Genomic DNA, 21971 nt, shown 5'->3' on the forward strand with positions numbered 1-21971 from the left:
GGATCTCTCCAACTGTTGTTGGTGCTTCCCACTTGGTCACGGTTTCAACTTTAGCGGGATCAACAGCTATACCTTCTCCAGATATAACGTGTCCGAGGAATCCTACTTCCTTCAACCAAAACTCACATTTGCTGAACTTGGCATATAATTGGTGTTCTCTGAGCTTTCCAAGTACCAAATGCAAATGCTCCTTGTGCTCCTCTTCATTCTTCGAATATACCAGGATATCATCAATGAACACTACGACGAACTTATCCAAAAACTCCATAAACACTTTGTTCATCATGTTCATAAAATAGGCAGGCGCGTTAGTCAGTCCAAATGACATAACGGTATACTCATGCAGTCCATATCTTGTGGTGAACGTTGTCTTAGGTATGTCCTGCTCTCGAATCTTCAACTGATGGTACCCTGATCGCAAATCGATCTTGGAAAACACTTTAGCTCCTTGCAATCGATCAAACAGATCATTGATCATTGGTAGCGGGTACTTATTCTTGATTGTTACTTTGTTCAGTCCACGATAATCAACAACCATTCTTAACGATCCATCCTTCTTCTCCACTAGAAGTACTGGTGATCCCCAAGGCGAAGAACTTGGGCGAATGTAACCTTTATCCAGTAACTCCTTAATCTGCTTCTTAATTTCCACCAAATCTTTTGCGGGCATCCTATATGGTCGCTTCGATATTGGCCCAGTGCCTGGCAAAAGTTCAATCAAAAACACAATATCTCTATCCGGTGGCATGCCTGGCAACTCTTCGGGAAATACATCAGGAAAATCCTTTACCACTGGTACTTCCTCCTGCACAACTCCTGATAAGGAATTTACTTGTGTCCTGTTTGGCCCATGTCGGGATAAATACTTGATCCTTCTTCCTTCTGGCGTTGTGAGCAAAATTGTCTTACTGGTGCAATCGATGTTTCCTCCATACATCGACAGCCAATCCATACCAAGAATCACATCCAGACCTTGGGATTCCAAAATAATTAAATCCGTTGGGAAAACATGCCTTCCTATACCTAAAGGCACTTGAAAACATCCTTGACTGGCCATGTACTCTGCTCCTGGTGAGCTTACTAGCATAGGTGTTTTGAGAACCCTAGTGGGCAGGCTATACTTTTCCACAAATCCCCTTGATATGTATGAATGCGATGCACCAGTATCAAAAAGAACGAGTGCAGTAAATGTCTTAACCAAAAACTTACCTATTACTGCATCGGGCTGAGCTTCAACCTCCTCCACATTAACGTGGTTCACTTGTCCCCTGTTGAAAGGGTTCGGCTTCTTTCCAAAGCTTCCATTGCCGTTTTGGCCTTCAGGGCATTCATTGCCATAATGTCCGGTCTTGGAACACGTGAAACAGGTGACTTGACTCAGATCTCTCTTGGCTGGGGTTGATGGGGTGTTGCGGTTCTGTCCATTGCTTCCTCCATTCCCATTACCATTCTTGGCGCCATTGTGATTATGCGAGCTACCTACTCCATGGGTATGCTGAAAATGTCCTCCCGGTCTAGGGGTAAAACGTGGCTTCTGCTGAGCTCCTGAATTATACTTTCCTTGTCCATACTTCCTCTTGCGGTTCTCAATTTGCTGCTGCTTCCCTTCAATCATAAGAGCACGATCTACCAACTCCTGGTAGCTGTTGAAGGTGGCTACCATCAACTGCATACTCAACTCATCATTCAGTCCTTCCAGGAATTTCTCCTGCTTAGCTGCATCCGTAGCAACGTCGTCTGGGGCATAACGTGCTAGCTTACTAAACTCCTCCACATACTGGCCAACTGTCCGTCCTCCTTGGCGCAAGTTACGAAACTCACGCTTCTTCATGGCCATTGCTCCTGCTGAAACATGGGCAGTACGAAAAGCATGCTGAAACTGGTCCCATGTGATAGTGTCGACTGGGAAGGTGGTTGTGAAATTCTCCCACCAGGATGCTGCGGGTCCTTCTAACTGATGTGCGGCAAACTTCACCTTCTTCGCATCTGTGCATCCTGCTAGGGTCAACTCCCTAGCTATCTTGCGGAGCCAATCATCTACTACTATCGGCTCGGTGCTACTGGAAAACACCGGCGGATTCAGCCTAAGAAAACGGGCTAAGTGGTCAACAGGTGGTGGTGGTGGTGGGCTGTTGTTGTTCCCCTGATTCTGATTCTGAACTAGCAACTGCATCAAGGTGTTCTGCTGCTGGATCAACTGGGTGAGCTTCGGCGGAAAGGTAAATCCGGGGTCACGTCTCGGAGGCATCTGAGGGTTTAGAAAAGATGAGATATAAGAATAGAGGGGGTCTAAAGAGAAAACACTACCCATATGCACATGAGGCAAAAGCAAACAATTCACTTCATTCAATCAAACAAAGGCATACAATCGATCTAGCTATCGCAAGAGTGCTCGGACTACTATATTTACATGGTGGACTACTACTACTGATGAGGTGGTCTACTAGAAATATTCTACGGTTGTAGATTCCATGGTATCTGCTCCTGCTTCATCAACATAGTCATCATCGCTACTATCTGCTTCCGAGTCGGTACCGTCGATGATGATGATGTAGTCTTCCGGGCTAATCTCCTTGGGTTCTTCGTCTTCATCTACTGGTGTCGGGCCTCCCATGAATATTCCAATCTTCTTGATCAGATCGTCATTCTTCTCCACCAATACTTCAATTTCTTCTTCATAATCTTCATGTGTAGCCTTGAGTTCTTCCTCCAGTTCCTTGATTCTAGTCTTAGCCTTCTTCAGATCTATCATCGAATGTGCTGATTTAACTCCTGAATAAAAGCTGCAATTGATCTATCTTTCCAGGTGCTGATCATCTCCCAGTGTTCATCTCGGCGCCCACAAATCTGGTAGATAGTATCCTTGAGATCCTTGCGGTAGACTTCTCCAATGCGTCCCATGGCGATGTGAGCTGCCATACTCTTTCCTAGACTCCAAGTTGGTGCATCAAAAGAAAACTCTATGGGCTCAGTGACTGGCATGAACGTCCTTCCTGGAACTTGAACTTGAATCATCCAGCGCTCTTCTTCAGGTAAAGTGGCATTGTAGGTTCCCGTGAAGCTTGGTATTCCTATGTTCAGGTATCTAGTGATTTCCTTCAAGTGGCGTCCAAAGGGTGTATCTTCATCTGGTTGTGTGAACTTGTTCCTTGCATCCGCCATCCTAAAGAGTAGAAAAGATGAGAAGTCAGAAGAGAAGAGAGTGGGTAGTGATCTAGGTCTTTTAGCTTAGTGGTCGTGTCCTATAGTCAGCGTGTGCTCTGATACCATCTCTGTAGCGACCAGACCTCAAACAGTCTGATCTCTGTGCTCCGGTGTCATCCCTGGATCAGTAATGCTGACACCACACAGTACTCGAAGGATTTATAGCAGAGTAGCAATCACACACTTAATACATCAAGTGTCTCAAAAGAGAGCTTATTACAATAAATATGGCTTAAGGCCATCTAATAATGATAACATCGGAAGGCTTGGAAGGTAAGTGAGTCCATCAACTCCAACGGCATCACTGAGTATAGAACCACGACCTAAAACTCCTTAATCGTCGTCTGAAAAGTCTGCAACATTAACTGTGACGCCCCCGATTCAATCGTACACTAATCATGCACGCAAATGTGTACGATCAAGATCAAGGACTCACGGGAAGATATCACAACACGACTCTACAAATAAAATAAGTCATACAAGCATCAGATTACAAGCCAGGAGCCTCGAGGGCTCGAATACAAGAGCTCGATCATAGACGAGTCAGCGGAAGCAACAATATCTGAGTATAGACATAAGTTAAACAAGTTTGCCTTAAGAAGGCTAGCACAAACTGGGATACAGATTGAAAGAGGCGCAGGCCTCCTGCCTGGGATCCTCCTAACTACTCCTGGTCGTCGTCAGCGGCCTGCACGTAGTAGTAGGCACCTCCGGTGTAGTAGGAGTCGTCGTCGACGGTGGCGTCTGGCTCCTGGACTCCAGCATCTTGTTGCGACAACCAGAAAGAAAGGAAAAGGGGGAAAAGGGGGAGAAAGCAACCGTGAGTACTCATCCAAAGTACACGCAAGCAAGGAGCTACACTACATATGCATGGGTATCAAATGGAGTAAGGGTATCATATGTGGACTGAACTGCAGAATGCCAGAATAAGAGGGGGATAACTAATCCTGTCGAAGACTACGCTTCTGGCAGCCTCCATCTTGCAGCATGTAGAAGAGAGTAGACTGAAGTCCTCCAAGTAGCATCGTGTAGCATAATCCTAACCGATGATCCTCCCCTCGTCGCCCTGTGAGAGAGCGACCACCGGTTGTATCTGGCACTTGGAAGGGTGTGTTTTATTAAGTATCCGGTTCTAGTTGTCATAAGGTCAAGGTACAACTCCAAGTCATCCTGTTACCGAAGATCACGGCTATTCGAATAGATTAACTTCCCTGCAGGGGTGCACCACATAACCCAACACGCTCGATCCCATTTGGCCGGACACACTTTCCTGGGTCATGCCCGGCCTCGGAAGATCAACACGTCGCAGCCCTACCTAGGCACAACAGAGAGGTCAGCACGCCGGTCTAAATCCTATGGCGCAGGGGTCTGGGCCCATCGCCCATTGCACACCTGCACGTTGCGTACGCGGCCGAAAGCAGAACTAGCCCCCTTAATACAAGAGCAGGCTTACGGTCCAATCCGGCGCGCACCACTCAGTCGCTGACGTCACGAAGGCTTTGGCTGATACCACGACGTCGAGTGCCCATAACTGTCCCCGCGTAGATGGTTAGTGCGTATAGGCCAGTAGCCAGACTCAGATCAAATACCAAGATCTCGTTAAACGTGTTATGTATCTGCGAACGCCGACCAAGGCCAGGCCCACCTCTCTCCTAGGTGGTCTCAACCTGCCCTGTCGCTCCGCCTCAAAGTAACAGTCGGGGGCCGTCGGGAACCCAGGCCCACCTCTACCGGGATGGAGCCACCTGCCCCTTCAGCCCCCATCTCCGAACAGTATCATAAGTAATGTAACTGTGTAAAGTATATAGTATATGCCCGTGATCACCTCCCGAAGTGATCACAGCCCAGTAGTATAGCATGGCAGACGGACAAGAGTGTAGGGCCACTGATGGAACACTAGCATCCTATACTAAGCAGTAGGATAGCAGGTAATGATAACAACAGTAGTAGCAAGGACAGGCTATGCATCAGAATAGGATTAACGGAAAGCAGTAACATGCTACACTACTCTAATGCAAGCAGTATAGAGAAGAATAGGCGATATATCGTGATCAAGGGGGGGGCTTGCCTGGTTGCTCTGGCAAGAGAGAGTGGTCGTCAACACCGTAGTCGTACTGGGTAGCAGCGGCGTCGGTCTCGGTGTCTAGCGAGAGAAGAGGGGGAAGAAACAATAAATATAATGCAAACAAGTGCATGATGATGCATGACATGACAAAGCGTGATGCTAGGTGTGCCCTAACGCGGTACGAGGTGGTACTGGTGAAGGGGGAAACATCCGAAAAAGTATTCCCGGTGTTTTGCATTTTCGACAGATGAACCGGCGAGGAAAAGTTGCGTGTTCACTATGCTAGGGATGTGTGGCGGACGAACGGACCGCGTATTCAGATTCGTCTCGTCGTTCTGAGCAACTTTCATGTACAACGTTTTTCCATCCGAGCTACGGTTTATTTTATATTAATTTAAAAAGGATTTTATATCATTTTTAGAATTTATATAATTAACTTAATTCATCATTATCCAGAACAGTGCATGCTGACGACAGCATGACGTCAGCATGACATCAGCAGTCAACATGGGTGTTGACTAGTCAAACTAACGTGTGGGTCCCGTTCGTCATTGACTGATTAGGCTAATCAAAGGTTAATTAAGTTAACTAGTAGTTAGGTTAATCTAATCAAGATTAATTAATTTAATTTAATTAATTCTTTAATTAAATAATTAATTAAATAATTATTATTTATTTAATTATTTTTTTATTATTTTTTTAGTTCCTTTTTTTATTAAAACATTCTGGGCATGGGGCCCATCTGTCATAGGCCCCAGGGGCCGATGCGGGTTTGCAGGCGCTACAGGCGCCCGTGCGGGCGCTCGCCCGCAGGGAGCGGCGGGGCGAGGCCAAGTCACGGCGGCCGCGATGGCCAACGGCGCGGTGGCGTGGGTGGTGCAGGGGATGGAGTGCGGGGCGGGCGACGAGCGCCTGCCCGCCCGGCAGGGCGCTACGGGGCAGCAGGCGAAAAGGGGGGGCTTGCGGGCTGGCGCCGCCAAGGGGAGGAGCTGCGGGCTCGGCTACGAGCGGCGCCGAGGCGGATGGCGAGCGAGGCGCGGGGCGGCGGTGGAGCAGCGCAGGTGGGCGCGCGAGCGCGCGTGTAGGCGACGCAGGGTGCGGCCAGGCGCGGGCAGTGATGCGGGAAGCAGCAGGCGAGTGAGGTCACGCTGGGGGTGCGCGCGCGCATGAGCTGCGGTCGACCCAAGCGGGCAAGTGCGCGCGCGGGGCGGCTCGAGGGGCAGTAGTAGGTGCGGCATCAGCAACAACAGCGCAACTAGCAGCGGCCTCGGGTAGTTACAGCGCGAGGAGCAGGGGCGCGGGGCGATGGTCAGTGTGGGGGGGGGGCGGTGAGGGGAAGAGGAGGCCGAGGGCCTCACCGTCCGATGCAGGGGAATGGCAGCGGATGTTGAGGAGGAGGATGGGGACGAGGCGAGCAACGACGGAGGGGACGGCGTGCAGTCCGGTGGGGAAGCGGCGCCGGCGAGGTCCGGCGGCGTCGTGGCGGCTCAGGTCGCGGGCGACGGGATCGGGGCGACGGTTGCCCCCAATCCAGATCCGTTCGTGGGGGGAGTGGACCGAGAGGGGGGTGTGGGAGTGGTTGCCCTAGGGTTTTGGCCGACAGGGGAGGATATGGGGAGTGGGGTGAGCCGGCCTGGTGGCCCAGAGGCTAGTTAGGCCGAAGCCTAGTGGGGGAAGGGAGGCTTCTTGTCTGTGTCTCTTTTTTTTATGTATTTACTTTTCTTTTATTTATTTCCTATTTCCTTTTAACTTCCAATTTATTTTAGTTTCAATAAAATACCAAAGTGGCACCTAAACTGTTGTTACAAATTATGTCACAACCACAAAATGTTTCATCCCAAAATAATATAGTTTAATATTTTACAAAATACAAAAGGCATTTAATTTATGGTTTTAGCTACAGATTTAATTAGTTTAGTGCATTTAAACATTTTATAAAGACTTGGCTTCTTCACCAATATTACATATGATTTATTTGTCACTTTTAGAACATTTTAGTTTTGACATTTGAAAACTTGTATTGTTTGTTTGATTTTTAATTTGGACTCGAACCGGTTTCGAACTAACGCGAGATTAGCAACAGTAACAGAGGTGACATGTCATCTTTTGCAGAGGTTTACTGTAACTTGATTATCCGGGCGTCACATTAACGTTGCAGCCCGAAAACGGGTGAGCACATGGAATATGCTGGCAAGGTAACACATAGAGAGTAATGGAATGCAACAGCTATACTATATGCATATTTGGCTGGTGGAAAGCTCTATGGTTACAGTTTTTGCGTAAAGCCAATTTTTCCCTACTTCAAAGGAATAAAATTAATTACTATCATGGTGGTTGTTAAACATTGAGAATGGTTGACAACATTCTCAATCCCAATTAAGTAACATCATTAAACCCAACAAAATTTACTTTAGAGTAACATGTTGAGATTCACATGATAATCCAGGTACTAGATACTCAAGATGTCCATAACCGGGGACACGGCTAACCATGATTAGTTTATTACACTCTGCAGAGGTTTGCGCAATTTTTCCCCACAAGACTCGATCGCCTCCGTTGGATTTCTTGCAGTACATGGTGTTTGAGAAACGGATGACCAAGACACAGTCTTTCAGAAATGCTAGCACCTTACGATGGATAGACCGGTACACCTACTTTCCCCTACATCTGCTAGTCTACCCTGTAAGAGTTCGCATGACTTAATCAACTATGCCAGAGCCCATAATGGCTTGTGGCTGCACACGGAAGTTTCTAGTATGAATAATCTCATGATCCCTTTGAGTTTGGGTGGCGGTCCAAAAGAAAAACAGGCAAGTCCTGGAGTACCCAGGTGCCTCAATCCACCCAGATGTGTGTTTAGGTTGCCACCTTAGATAAACCATTAATTAACAATCTCACATCTGTCATGGATATCACTCACCCGATCCACGTCTACTAGCATAGCATGGCATAATAAGCAAACGTAGAAGTAACTCCCAAAGGTTTGATAATAAATAGGTAATAGGTACTACCTCATCTACTTCCCATCCCACAATTTAATTAGATCCTAATCATGCAATGCGTGAGGATTGATCTAATGCAATAAAACTGGGTTGTAGAAAAAGGTATGATCAAAGTGTTACTTGCCTTGTTGATGATCCGCGAAACCTAGAGATTCGAAGTAACAGGCGGCGCACTCTAGGTATTCTATCGCAGAAAAACAACAAACATACAATAAGTACTCATATAATGCACAGGTAAAACTCAAATAGAAGATCTAACCAGAAAGTTCAACTTAAGAACCCTGGTTTGCAAAAAGAATCAAATCGAACGAAGCAAAAGAAATCAAACGGCGAAAGAAAACAACTTCGTTTTAGTAATCTGGATCTAAGTCAAATTTTACAGTAGCAAAAACATGTTTAAGTTGATTATTCGGAAAGAGGGTTTCGAGACTAAACTCCAGGCGCTTGAATCGCCTGATTCCGATAAACGAGCGAAAAGTTATACTAAAACGAAAATCGAATCAGAAATCGCGATCAGAAAATAACCGCGGAAAATCCGACAAAAAAGAAAAACGACAAACATAACTTTTTTTAAACGGCACGGAAGTCGAGTCGGCGGCGAACCTCGGGCGGCGTGCAACTCCGGCGAGTCGGCGGCGGTGGCGGCGGCGGCTATGGGCTAGGGTTTCGGTGCAGGCGCGGCTATGGGCCTGGGGCTCGGGCGCTTCGCTACATAAAGGCGCCCCCAGGCGGAGTCCCGCTGGGGTACGGCCCATAGTCGGTTTCGTTTTTTTAAAATAATTACGCTAGGAAGAAAAATAAAAAGAAATACTAAACGGACTCCAAAAATCACGAAATAAATTTTCCCGGGTTTCTAAAATCAAGCCCGATAAAGTGAACATTTATCTGGGCCCAAACTACAACTTTGAAAAACGCGCATTTTTCCTAAATTCAAATAAAAATACCGAAAAACTCCGAAATAAATCTTATTTGATTTTTTTATTAAATCCTCAATATTTCTATATTTTGGGAAAGTCATTTTATTCCCTCTCTCATATTTTTGTAATAGCAATAATTGATGATAAAATAAATAAAATCAAATGATCCTGTTTACAAAATTTGAGAAAACTCAAATATGTAAATAACGAAATCCCCAACTCTCTACGTGGGTCCTTGAGTTGCTTAGGATTTTCTAGGATCAAAACCAAAAGCAAAATAAAATATGATATGCATGATGATCTAATGTATAATATTCCAAATTGAAAATTTGGGATGTTACAGAAACCAACCAATCAAAACAACAAGTGGATGTCCTCGAATGGGTAAATTATGCAACCAACATGCTCACACAATAAAATGACAAATGAAATATGTGGCAAAGCATGCAGAAACAATTCTAGCATCTATCAAGCAATTGGCGATGACTAGATCATCTATATATGAGTATATTGACTTAGGAGTCAAATGAGAAAATTTGATCATAGGTTATACTCATCGTTTAAGCACAAGTGGGGTTACCACTTTTACATAAAGCGTTGTTGTGTTCACACCATTAGAGTTGCTTTAGCTCAATTCTTAGAGTAAAGCTCCCCCTAGATGTGAGATCCCCCCTAAGAGGGATGAACTAACCTTGGGTTTTGTCGATGATGACTTCATGTAGGTGTTGAAGATGTGGATGCTCTAAGTTGATGTAGATCATTCAGAGCTATCCTTTAGAGTGAATTGCACTTTCAATACCTACACGGGTTAGTCCCACAAGGAACAAACAAGAATATCCATAGACATAGAGTGATGCACACACAATATGATGTCCATGAAAGCATTAGGTTACCTTGTCCCTTGTCTTACCAACAAGAGGTTTTGTGACTCCTTGAACTAGTGCAAGATGTGGAAGTTGATTGCACTTGTTCTTGCCAAAATGATAAGAGTGAAGTATGTTGGCGGAGTCACCCTCAAGAACTCGCTAGTTCTTCTTCTTCGGGATCCACATAATCTTGATGGGAATCCTCGGAGTTGTAGTTTTACTTGATGAAGTGGAACTTGATGTAGTCTTCGGAACCCACTTGACCAAGACCTTGGGAGCTTCTTCAAATGCATCAATTTCCTCTTGAAGCTTGTCCTTGCCTTTTTCCTTGTGGTCTTGTGGTGGAAAATCATCTTGAGCTTGTGTCCCCTTGAAAGAAGTAGGATCATACTTCTCTTGTTGAGGAACAAACTTCGTCTTGGGGTATTGATCTTCTTCCCACTCAACTCCATTGGCATTGAACTTTCGTTCAAAACCATCACCTTGATTCTTCCGGTGCCTTCCTTGCTTGCGTACAATTTCCTCGAATTGCTTACTCCTGGCAAGGATCTTGTAAACAACTTTCTCTATGATTCCCTTCAATAAGCTATTTTCTTTCTCAAGTGTAACTTGGCTAAGAGAATCATTAGTGGAATCAAGAGAACTACTAGAAGCAACACCATTGGATTTAGCATGATTATTGTTACTACTAGAGGAATAATCCTTCTTGTTCTTGTTACTAGACTCGACTTGAGGCATGTAAGTGGATAAGAGTAAACGCTTTGCAATGTAAGAAGAACTTTTCTTGCGAAGATCATCATTGATTGCCTTTAAGAACTCATGCTCTTGCTCAAGATTGAGCTTCTCAAAACGTAATTTCTCATGAGTCCTTAAAAGTTCTCGATGATCTCCTAAGATAGTTTCATGAGCTAACTTAAGAGTGTTTAGTTCTTTAGTTAGAGACTCTATCTTCTCCTTATCATTGTCATTCGTTTCATCTTGATTAGCATGATTAATTGACGTTTCATCATAGTATTCATCACCAGAGTTGTCAACAAGTAAATCATCATCACCTAACAAGTCATCTTCATCACTATTGAAGTCAACATACTCGGGTGTGATATCTTTGGGCCTTTAGCCATGAAGCATCTTCCAATTCCTTCATTTGGTGAATAAAATATGTTGTAGGAGTTGATTGACACAAGTGCTAGACCGGCAACACCTTCATCTTGAGTATATTCGGAGTCGGAGTGATAGCTTCTCTCGGAGTCATTGTCGGAGTCGGAGCCGGATACCCATTCACCAACATGAGCTTGATGTCTTCGTTTTGTGTAGCTCCTTGATGACTTGTCCTTCCTTTTCGAATCCTTGCTTCTCCGAGAGGGTCTTCGTTCGTAACGATCATCCCTACTCCTTCTCTCCCTCGATGGTGATTCTTCTTTTCTACTTCTTCTTTTGGGAGAATCTTCTCTTCTCTTGTGGGGAGCCATACACTCATTGGAGTAGTGTCCGGGTCTTCCACAATTGTAGCAGTTTCCCTCTCGACTAGAATATCTTTTGTCATTGTAGGACCTTGACTTGGAACTTCTCTCTTTGCTTCTATTCTTGTAGAACTTGTTGAAGTTCTTCACCATTAGGCTCAATTCTCCATTGAAGGTTTGTTTCTCACTTGATGATGTGGGAGCTTCAGATGAGGCTTTGTAGGCACCACTTGACTTGTTATGGAGCTCCTCCTTATCCTTGAGTGACATCTCATGAGCAACAGTTCTTCCAATGACTTCCATTGGCTTGAGATCTTTGTAATTTGGCATTATTTGGATCAATGTGCACACGGTATAATATTTTCCATCCAAGGCTCTTAGGATCTTCTTGATGATGAATTTGTTGGTCATCTCTTCACTTCCTAAGCTGACAATCTCATTTGTGATAAGAGCAAGCCTAGAGTACATTTCAGCGACACCTTCACCATCCTTCATTTTGAACTTGTCAAGTTGACTTTGAAGCACATCCAACTTGGATTCCTTGATGGAGTCAGTACCTTCATGCATATCAATCAAAGTATCCCAAATTTCCTTTGCATTCTCAAGATGGTTGATTTTGTTGAATTCTTCGGTGCATAATCCGTTGAAGAGGATATCACAAGCTTGAGCATTGTATTGTAGCATATTCAACTCTTCCGCGGTAGCTTCACGATTTGGTTCTCTCCCATCAAAGAATTCAACTTGCAAGCCAACACACACAATAGCCCAAACGGCGAGGTTATGTCCAAGAATATGCATCTTCATCTTATGCTTCCAACTAGCAAAATTAGTGCCATCAAAGTAAGGACCTCTACGGTGGTAATTTCCCTCGCTAGACACCATACTCTCCTAGGTTGTGAAACCAAGGCTATGACTTCCAAAAGCTATGACGCGCAAACTACCTAGCCCTTTTCAAAAGAACGTCGATTTCCATCTCAACGTGTAGGATCAAAAGTATGTCTAGAGGGGGGTGATTTGACTACTTGACCAAATAAAAATCTAGCCTTTTCCCAATTTTAGTTCTTGGCAGATTTTAGCAACTATGGACAAGTCAAGCAATATTAACACAATTCAAGCAAGCATGCAAAGAGTATATGAGCAGCAGAAAGTAAAGCATGTAACTTGCAAGAATGTAAAGGGAAGGGTTTGGAGTATTCAAACGCAATTGGAGACACGGATGTTTTTGTCGTGGTTCCGATAGGTGGTTCTATCATACACCCACGTTGATGGAGACTTTAACCCACGAAGGGTAACGATTGCACGAGTCCACGGAGGGCTCCACCCACGAAGGGTCCACGAAGAAGCAACCTTGTCTATCCCACCATGGCCATCGCCCATGAAGGACTTGCCTCACTAGCGGTAGATCTTCACGAAGTAGGCAATCTCCTTGCCCTTACAAACTCCTTGGTTCAACTCCACAATCTTGTCAGAGGATCCCAAGTGACACCTAGCAAATCTAGGAGACACCACTCTCCAAGAAGTAACAAATGGTGTGTTGATGATGAACTCCTTGCTCTTGTGCTTCAAATGATAGACTCCCCAACACTCAACTCTCTCTCACAGGATTTGGATTTGGTGGAAAGAAGATTTGAGTGGAAAGCAACTTGGGAAGGCTAGAGATCAAGATTCATATGGTAGGAATGGAATATCTTGGTCTCAACACAAGTGTAGGTGGTTCTCTCTCAGAAAATATAGGTTGGAAGTGTAGGTTTGTTCTGATGGCTCTCTCTCTCTGAATGAAGAGGAGGTGGAGGGGTATTTATAGCCTCCACACAAATCTAACCGTTACACATAACTTCCCAAACTCGGTGGGACCTAATGGTTAAACTCGGTTTTACCGATTTAGCCAAGCTAGTGACCGTTAGGATTTTCGGTGGGACCGACATGCAACTCGGTAGGACCGATATGATTAGGGTTAGGGCATAACGTAATCTCGGTGAGACCGATTACACAAACTCGTTGAGACTGATTTTGGTAATAAGCTAACCAGAGAGTTGGTCTGGTAAACTCGGTGAGACCGATTGCTCGTTTCGGTGAGACCGAAACATTACGAAGGGAAAACAAAGAGTTTACATTGCAATCTCGGTGGGACCGATCGCTCATCTTGGTGAGACTGAAATGTTATGAAGGGAAATAGAGAGATTACAACCCCATCTCGGTGAGACCGAGATCCCTACCGGTGATACCGATTTGCCTAGGGTTTGTGGCAGTGGCTAAGACATTTGAAACTCGGTGGCGCCGGATAGAACGAATCGGTGGGTCCGAGTTTGACTTTTGGCTTAGGTCATATGTGGATGTGAGAAAGTAGTTGAGGGTTTTGGAGCATATCACTAAGCATTTTGAGCAAGAACCTCATTAAGCAACACCTCATCCCTCCTTGATAGTATTGGCTTTTCCTATAGACTCAATGTGATCTTGGATCACAAAAATAGAAAATGTAGAGTCTTGAGCTTTGAACTTGAGCCAATCGTTTGTCCTTAGCATTTTGAGGGGTCCACTTTTCTCATCCATGCCATACCAATCATTGAGCTTTTCTGAGATATTAATCTTGAAATAGCATTAGCTCAATGAGCTATATGTTGTTAGGAATTACCAAAACCACCTAGGGATAGTTGCACTTTCACCTGTGCAAGGGGATCAATGCTACAAGTGCCCCTTGCCTAATTCTAACACTGTGTCTGTGTGCTTTCCTTTATCGCAAGCTTTTTCTGTGCCTCCACGCCAGATGTGGGTCCTCTCTATTGAGGAGCTCAATGAGTATAGGCATGTGATAGAGTTCAGGAATGATGCTCATCTCGAGCCAGCACCTGAGTAGATGCCACAGCTGGGGGCATCGGTCCCAGTTGGGATACCTGGGGAAATGCACCCCAGTACGCTCCTCAACAGCACTACGGGCATGGTGGTGACTATGTGCCCAGGGTAGAGTTTTTGTAGAAGTAGTAGGTTGGAGGGATCTGTAAGGATCTCCGTGAGACTAACAACAACATCCATCTACTCAATGGGAACGTGTAGTCCCTCTCCTCTTACAGGCATCCGCACCCTGGCATGGGTGGACAGTCTCCTCTAGTGGACCATCTCACATGCACCGGCCTCACACTTCACCAGGTGGCCATGATGGCGAGGACATGGACTAGAGAGTAGGCCAATAGCCTAAGCTTGGGAAAGCTCATCCCCTAGTTATCCATGCATGCATATTTTATTTTTCTTATTTATGTTTATTTTCTTTAGTTTGTCAGCATGTTTATTTTCAACTTTGCATAATTAATTTGTAGAGTGAACTCTGCTCTTGTTTTGTTGGAATTATCTTCATTTGTGTCATTGTTTGGTCGAGCCTACAAATTTGTTCACCACTGGCAAGTTGGAAATGAAGAAAACAAAACAAAGTATTGACTTTGGGAAAGAAGCAAACCAGCGCAAGAAGGTATAATATAAACATACTCACTCTCGCAATTTTATTTAAGGAAGACTTTTCATTTGGCTGGTCGCGCTTGAGCTTCGTTCCCCTCGTTAGTTGAATATCATTTAGTCATGACTCCCAACTTCGAATTTTTCTAGTGAGACCTTGTTGTGAAGCATGTTTTTCGCTCTAAAAAGAAGTACAGAAAAACTCTAGAAATAATCTTAGGGGCTCAATTTTTTTCGAAGAGAACTAGCACTTTAACTCCATAGTACCGAATGTGATGGTCTTGATGATACTGATTGATAGAGTTATTTGGAGGAATGAATATTTGAAGTGATTGAGGTTATGCCAAAACTTATCTGCGATACTAGAATCATGGAGCTCTAGCTTTTGGCTGGCTTCATGTCTTGTTGCCATATGTTGAGATAATTCATATAAATGCGACTCCATCACTAATTTGGAGATTGAGTGGTAAATGATCAACCTTCTCCAAAGAGGTGCATCTATGGTAAATGATAACACTGGCCGCTGATCTCGAAAGAGATAACTATTTTGATCCACAATGCACAAAATTAAGCCACAATGGAACCCCATTTCACCTAGAAAGTTTTGGCATAATCCCATCACCGAAGATTGAAGTTCCGAAGAATAATGATCGTGACTAGGAGGTACACGTGGGTGTTAATGAGATGTTTGAGTACTATGTTTTCTTCTATTCCGGAATTCCTTGGTCATGTTTGTTTCATGAGAAATCCAAAGAAAAACCATTCTATTAAGAGAATAAAAATTCTTTTTTCTAGCCTAGCACTTGGTTAACTATGAAAATTTTGGTTTGAGAAATCATAATTAATGATAGGAGACTATACGTGGCTAGGCAATGAGCTTAAGTGCAGCCACTCAAATGCCAATTTTCTTAACTAAGATTGCAGGATTTGTGAGAATGGGTATATCATATCGTCACGAGCCGGTAAAACTTATTTATACTCATGTGAAACTCCCTTTCATTCTCTTGATTTCTTAGTTGCTCGAGGGAAAACAAGTCTTAAGCTTGGGGGAGTTGATAGCTTGAGAATTTATGATTATTTGTAAGGGTTTTTACTTGGTTTTCACCAGATTAATACCGCTTCTCTATTATTTCTAACGCTAATCCTTCAAGGGAGAAGAAAATCCGTTTTCCATTGTTTGGCAGGAGATATCATATATGGAAGGAAACCAAGGAGAATGACTGCAAATCAAGTAAAATGGAGCAACTTCCATATTGGGGGCTCATCCACCAGGCGAGACAGAGTGAAAGGCGGCCTTCCATGCGAGCACACCCGCCTACAAGGATGGTCGTATGAGGTGCGTGGAGCTCCACCTTATCAATACAAGACACTTCCGTGAAGGAGGGACACACATTAGAGAACCCTAGGCACCGCCATGACTTCCAGAACATAGAGAGAAGAGATCCGGAGAACCACCAGAGATCTTCGTAGTTTTAGTCCTTTCATCTCCATCATAATTTCATCCTTCACTATTGCAAAAGAAATTCCAAGTTGTAAGATCAAGTTGTAAAATCTATTCATACTCATATGGAGATCGATACTTGTTTGATCATTCATTTCATTGTGGATCTTCCATGTATTATTGATATGGTTTTCGTGGGTTTATTCTCCATGATGATTGGTTATTATCTTATGATGTGTGAGTATTCCCCTCTTGTAAGATTCATTTGTGCCCATTCTATATGTCATCATTCGTGTTTGTAGTCTTATGATATGTCCAGTAAGTTGTTATTCTGTGGTGAACTCTATGTGTGTTGTCCAAATTAAGGGCCCGGGCAACCTGATCTCAAGACTCACACATGTAACACATATTGTTTAGGAAACTTGCAACCTCTGATTGAAAGGTGGAAACATCTATGAGGATTGAAGACAATATGAGATAACGTTGATCAATTAAACTTAATGTTTGGTTCCAGTCCAAGGACCTTAATTGTGGAGACGACCACTCTGTGGCAACGACAAAGCAGGACCATAGAATGGAATATAATCCCGCGAGGAGGAGTTCCATGACCTTAGGATGGTCCGCCTAACGAACAAACATATTGAAAACTATACTCATGATACAAGGTAATTGGTATCACGTCGGACTGGCATACTTGATGTATACCATGAACTTAATTCTCTTCATGGCTAACTTCTCCATTGCATGAAAAAACAACTTTACTTTTCGTTTTATTTATGTTCTTTACTTTCAAGTGTTATTATTATCGCTGTTGCAAACTCATCATATTTACTACTCTGGTTTATTTACCTCTTGGGACAGTGATAGTGTTTGCAAAATCACAAACAACTACTTCACATAAGAACAGTGACAACTTGTGTGTGACAGAAATGATTCTTTTAAATATTCTCATTGAAAGAATAATCTGCATTAAAGAGACATCAAAATGTCAAACCTGGAATTTGATCACTGATAGGTGGGGGGTATCACCACCCTCATAACCATTCAGCCACTGATTTCCTAAAACAAAATAATCTTCCAATCACTGGTTGGTTCGCGTGAATATTCATATTTTATCCACACCACTTCCTCCATTTCAACATTTTTTACTTTATACTAAGTCAAACTTATTTAAGTTTGACTAAGTCTATATAACAATGTAGTGACATGTATACAACACTAAATTAGTTTCATTGGATTCTAAGAAAAATATTTTTGCGGAACATACATTTTGTGATATAGACATGAGCATATGTTTTTACTGATTTAAAATAAATATTTAAAACAAATGTAGAATTTCAATTAGTATGGTATGAATAAAGTATCTAAAAACCACATGGGAAATGTGGTAAGCTATCTTCAAGATCCAAGATACAAAGAAAGTATCTAAAAAAGTAGTACTACGTATTTAGATTGTTTTTTAATTTTTTCGGACGAATGTGTTGCCTTTCTGAATGTGCACAGTGAAAGAAGCGCCCCATCGGAATTTGTTACAAATGCCGGAAGGCCCGTGGGATCAGCCCAATTTGAAACCATGTGCGCTCCGTGCTGTAGCTCATCTCACACCCCTGTCTTGTTTCTTTCTTTATTTAGTCTGATCGATGGACTTTTTTTTTTTGCGGGGTCGGATCCATGGACCTTGACAGTGGATTTTGCTCATCGATCCTGTCCCTGGCTTGACAAAGATGCCATGTTCTGTCTTGACCCTTGGATTTGCCCGACTTGTTTATTCTGGTCGATGCATGATACACTGATGCGTAGCAGCCCGCACGTCTACAAACTAGTACTTCTCGATAATAAACAAGCTAAAGGGTGACGCTTGTATTCTTGTGTAAACTATATCCGCTTCAGAATAACTAGCGCACATAAAGCAATCAAATTTTTTTTTGAATTACTGCCTATAGTAGTAGGAGTATATACTCCCTCCGTCCCAAAATAAGTGTCTTAATTTTATACTAATTTTAATACAAAGTTATAATAAAGCTGAGACATTTATTTTGAGACATAGGAAATACTAAACAACAACCGTGAGTAGTTTTATATACAGGCACACAAAAGGTGATGACAACTTTCCGTTTTCCGGGACCTTGCTCTCGGATGTGCCACTTTATTATGACATCATGCTAAGAGTCCACGTGATCATTCGAGCAGTGCCATCATAGGGGCGCAAGTCTCACGGGCCTCCTCTCGCCAACATAGCCGCAAAGACCCCCGCAAAAAAGAAAAAGAGCCTCAAAGAACAACTTAACTTTTACCCGTTAACAAACCTCAATCGGTGTGAGCAAGGTGTTGCAGGAGCAAACTGCTAATTCGATCGACACAGCGTAACATTGTTCCTCATAAAAGTCGAGAAAAGTATGAATTGCATAAATAAGAAGATTGCTACGCATCTGCCAGCGGATCTTTTTAAAAGATCGGCCGGGTCGCTAGCCCCCAAATCCAATGTCTTTGTATGGCTGACGGGCATGCTAGTTTTTGCAACAAATGTCATGTTATGGAAATGTCTGTAGAATTTTTCTGCAACATAGTTTATGTTACAGAATATTTTCTGCAACTGAGATCGTGTTGCTGAAGCATTTGTGGAGTTTTTTTTGCCAGAAATGTCATATTGTAGATTTTCTTTGCAACAAAGATCACGTTGCGGAAATGTCTGTAGATTTTTTTGCAACAGATGTCATATTGTATATTATTTTTGCAACAGAAAGCATGTTGCAAAGATGAACAAAGAAAAAAGAAACGAATGGCTTTTAGTCGTTAGTGCTTTTTTTTTACCGTGACCTGTTATTTTCTTAAGCGCTATTTGTGCAACAAATGTCATGTTACAGAAAAATATTTACAACAGAGGTTGTGTTACAAATTTTTTTTTCATCTTTCACATTTCTGCAACATAGATGAGGTTGCGGAAATTTTTTTACAACAAGGATGATGTTGCAGAAAAAAATCAAGTTATCCAGAGATAAGAATAGAAGCTCCTCAGCCCGCTCCTCAGCGATTTGGGATTCCTGGCCGTCGGATCTGGTTGCTTGATGGATCCTGGGCCGTCGGATCGACCCCTGGAACGACCTTGTCCGTCGGATAGAAAAAAGTTACTGTTGAAATGAATAGTTTCACCTCAACCGTGCCACCGCGCGTAAATAGCCCGCCCCGCCGGGGGCATTTTCGTCATTTCACCTAGAGGCGTATAAAAGGTGATGGCTCCTCTGGAGATGACCTAGCCGCCGCCTCCTCGCGCACTCGCGCCCGTGCCCTCACCTCTCTCTCCCCATCCAAACCCTACCCCACGCCCGCCTCCCTGCCCTGCCGCCGGCGCCGGCGCCACCGCTCGCCCGGGCACCCATCCCCGGCCTCACGCCGCCCATCTAGAGAGATGGGGGCTGCGCGCGACGAGGCCGGCGTGCCGTCGTCTCGTCTTCTGCCGCGCCCGCCTCCTTGCCTCGCCGCTGGCCGCCGCCGCCGCTGCTCGCCCGGGTACCCGGCCACGGGTGATGTGGCCGACGTGCCGTCGTCCCGTCTTCTGCGAGGTCGAGGAGAGCCAATCCCACCTTGCTGCCATCTCCTTCATCCAGCCGGCTGCCGCCTTGGCCGACTCCTCTTCCCCTCCCGTCCTCCTCCTCTCGCGTCTCCTTCCCGTCGTCAGGCCGCATACTGCTCCACCCTTCCTCCTCCCCTCCCATCGCTCCCCTCTAACGCTAGGAGTGGGTGAGGAGGCTGAGCCACTGCCCGCTGCTGGCCCGCAACACCTCCTGTTCGACCACGCCGAGGAAGCACCGGACCTTCATCCTTGCGTCTGTGCAGAGACGACCCGAGGTAAGGCGCCTTCATATTTGTTTGTTTCTTATATTGGAGATGCGGTCAGCTGATTTGGGGGGCCTTGAGGCATTCAAATGGAGCACATGTGTTCACCTTAGGTGACTTATAATCTGTAGCATATGTTGCTGCATTGGGAGATTTGGAGTACGTGCATTGAGGCTTAAATGTGCAAATGCACACTGCTGGAGCGCCCTTCAGCAACGAGGAGGCCCAACGCGACACGGCCGCCGCCTGCGTCGGTTCTCCCCAGCACGACACGGCCGCCGCCAGCATCGGTTCTCCCCAGCACAACCACTCTGAAGACGCCCAGGTGATCCATTCTCTTGCCTAGAGATGTTGTTCTTCTCTTTCAGTTATACTTTTTTTGTTTCCATTGATTTTGTGTGGAATTTATCATTGCAGGTCCACTGTAGCTGTTGTTCTCTTGTCTTCTTGCACATAGTACATCACTTGATAATTGAGACTATACTGGTATTGGCCAATATTGCGTTAGGATAAATATATTGCATTTTGCGAAATATTAGTATGGCAGCGTCAGCTTCCTCAGTTGTTGCAAATCTTGTATTTGCGCCTTGTACTGTAACTGCAAAACTCTAGGTATCAATATTCAATATATCTTGTAAATTTTAAAGCATTTTGAAACCTTACAAATAACTAATTCAGTTGATAATAAAACAGAAGATGCATTGCCCCAATGGGATTACTACTTCTCTGAAGTGCCTAACCTACCAAATCCGCACCAGATGATAATTTAATATGCCAAAGTACATAAATTTGCCTAATTTATGTTCAGCTCATTTTCCTTGCAGCTGGTTTATGAATAATATATGAAATATGGACTACCAAAACTGTATCTGTCCGGCGTCTCAAAATTGCAACATATTGGAAATAGTCGACCTTCGTGTTATTAACTTTAACATATAACATATTAATACCTCAAACTAGGGATTGCATATGTTTGATTTTTCTTGGGCTAGAAGCCAAGAATACTGAACTTTGTTTTATGGTAGGAAATCGGATACTCTGAAGCAGTAAAACGTTTCGAGTTCGATGGTCAGCTTGGCCCATACAATTTGGATTCTTTTGGAGACTGGAAACAACTTTAAAGCTACTTGTCACAAAGTGTCATTGAACGCCTTGGTAAGTCTGATGCATTTTGATTTTTCTCATACCCTTAATAGTTACAGAGCAGCCTGTATTTAAGACATTTTTGACATTGGAGACATCATGGATCGATAGAGCTCCCCAAATGGATATGGAGAGACGATTGATGGAAACACTTAGAGAAGACAAATTTGCAAAGAAAGCGCCTGCACACACTGAGAGGAGAAGATGCTATTACACAACTATCCCGCTTTGGTTAAGCACAGAATTCTGGCAAAGTGTCACTGAATATTTCAGAGTTTATATCTTTTCTATGATGCCCAAAGAAAATGTGTTTCTAAACCCTTTACTGTTTGTGGCAATGCTTCTCATGCTTCCCCAAACAAGCTATTGCTACTTACAATTCTGAGAGTAATAGAACTTGCATGATGTGATCAAAGTTCTTTACTTACTTGCAATGCTTCCTTTCTTTGCAGCTTTGGAATATACAATAAGGTCAATGGGCAATGGCTAGAAATCAGGATTATCAGCTGTCCAATCACCCAGAAACTTTGAGGTGGGATTTCTCTTAATTTCCTTTTAGAGGTATATATAATTTGGAGCACACATGTATGTATCT

The sequence above is a fragment of the Triticum urartu genome, chromosome 5 (genome assembly GCF_003073215.2).
Source record: "Triticum urartu cultivar G1812 chromosome 5, Tu2.1, whole genome shotgun sequence".
Lineage (NCBI taxonomy): Eukaryota > Viridiplantae > Streptophyta > Magnoliopsida > Poales > Poaceae > Triticum > Triticum urartu.